Source organism: Sceloporus occidentalis, unplaced genomic scaffold (assembly GCF_023333645.1).
Source record: "Sceloporus occidentalis isolate IW3139 unplaced genomic scaffold, rSceOcc1.0.p SCAF_65, whole genome shotgun sequence".
Classification (NCBI taxonomy): Eukaryota; Metazoa; Chordata; class Lepidosauria; order Squamata; family Phrynosomatidae; genus Sceloporus; species Sceloporus occidentalis.
The window spans coordinates 2,990,707-2,992,500 of record NW_028317045.1 but is presented as its reverse complement, the minus strand read 5'-3'; the positions used below and the strand labels follow the sequence as shown (position 1 = coordinate 2,992,500).

Genomic DNA, 1,794 nt, shown 5'->3' with positions numbered 1-1,794 from the left:
CTCGCTGCCGGCTGGCGTTTTCGCTCTAAGTCCCCATTTCTGGCAGGCCAAGTTGCTTGAAAAGCCCTGGAAGTCTATGAGAACGGATTTGCCGGCCGCATCCGACCCTCGCTCCATCGAAGTCGGCCTGCCTGGCCGGGTTTTCCCGGTGGTGTCGCGGAACTCCTTCCCGGTTCGCCAGGGTCCTCAGGCACCCTCCGCCGGATATATAGGTGAGCGGTCGGCGTCGACCGCCACGACCAGGACAACGACCGATCTGGTGCCCCGCGCCGGGCCGGGGAAGGCAACCCTCGCTCAGGCGGTCCCCGGCGGGCCCCCTGGTGCAGGCGAGCGGCCCGCCTCCCCGAGCACTTCCCGGCGCGGACCCCCGGGCCCCACCGCGGCCCGGCCCGGCCCTTGGCCCCGAGGCCTCTCCCCCGGGCCTGGGGAGAGCCGCCCCGGGCGCCGGACCCCCCTTGCAGGTGACTGAGTTTGCTCGGCCCCGGACTCCCAGTGGCCCGAAGCCGCGGCCGGTTGGGGCTACCCGCGGGTGCTCCACGTCCCACCCCGGGTTCCCCCCGCCGCGGAGCACGCACCTTCCTTTCTCCCGGCCCCGAACGAAGGGAGGGGGAGCGCGCGCTCTCCCTCTGTCCCCGCGGCCCCCTCGCCGCGTCCCCCTTACGCAGACCCGATCCGAGGGCTGCGCCCCCGGCGCCCGCCGCCTCCCGCCCCGGCCCCCGGGGCGGGAGCGGTCCGCCGGGGGCCGCGTCCGGGCCCGGCCGCCGCCGGGCCCCCGCGTGACGACGGGAGCTGCCTGGTTGATCCTGCCAGTAGCATATGCTTGTCTCAAAGATTAAGCCATGCACGTGTAAGTACACACGGCCGGTACAGTGAAACTGCGAATGGCTCATTAAATCAGTTATGGTTCCTTTGATCGCTCCATCTGTTACTTGGATAACTGTGGTAATTCTAGAGCTAATACATGCCGACGAGCGCTGACCCCCAGGGATGCGTGCATTTATCAGACCAAAACCAATCCGGCGGGCTCGCCCCCGCCGGCCGCTTTGGTGACTCTAGATAACCTCGGGCCGATCGCACGTCCCCGTGACGGCGACGATACATTCGGATGTCTGCCCTATCAACTTTCGATGGTACTTTCTGTGCCTACCATGGTGACCACGGGTAACGGGGAATCAGGGTTCGATTCCGGAGAGGGAGCCTGAGAAACGGCTACCACATCCAAGGAAGGCAGCAGGCGCGCAAATTACCCACTCCCGACTCGGGGAGGTAGTGACGAAAAATAACAATACAGGACTCTTTCGAGGCCCTGTAATTGGAATGAGTACACTTTAAATCCTTTAACGAGGATCTATTGGAGGGCAAGTCTGGTGCCAGCAGCCGCGGTAATTCCAGCTCCAATTAGGGCTGGGCGTCGGCTGCTCACTGTGAAGTTGGGAGGCGAGGGGAGAGGAGGTGTTTTTGTGTTGCTGGTGGAACTTGGTTTATTTTTTTTATTACTTTCGGTGCTGGACGTTTGCTACCCCGGGGAAGGTAACTGCCTCCCCGGGGTCCCATCATGGCCTCCACCCTCATTGAGGAGTGGAGGGGCCGCATTGCCATAATCTCGGAGAAACTGGTCTACACGGAGGACGGCATCCTACTCCCATCCCGGGAGACTGCAGGAACCGTATGCAGGGCTGTGCGTCGGAACATGGAGGCGCTCGAGGCATACACCACGGCCTTGAGCGCCAAAATAGCCATGCTCAAGAAGGGAGTCGGTCTGCCCCACCATCTGAGGGTCGACCAGATTTCCCT

General features: G+C 63.8%; 1 pseudogene; it reads left to right on the top strand.

Moving 5' to 3' along the window:
- Positions 1–793: 793 nt before the first annotated feature.
- On the top strand, positions 794–1,406 carry LOC149286969 (18S ribosomal RNA; annotated as a pseudogene; the record flags this gene model as incomplete).
- Positions 1,407–1,794: the final 388 nt, after the last annotated feature.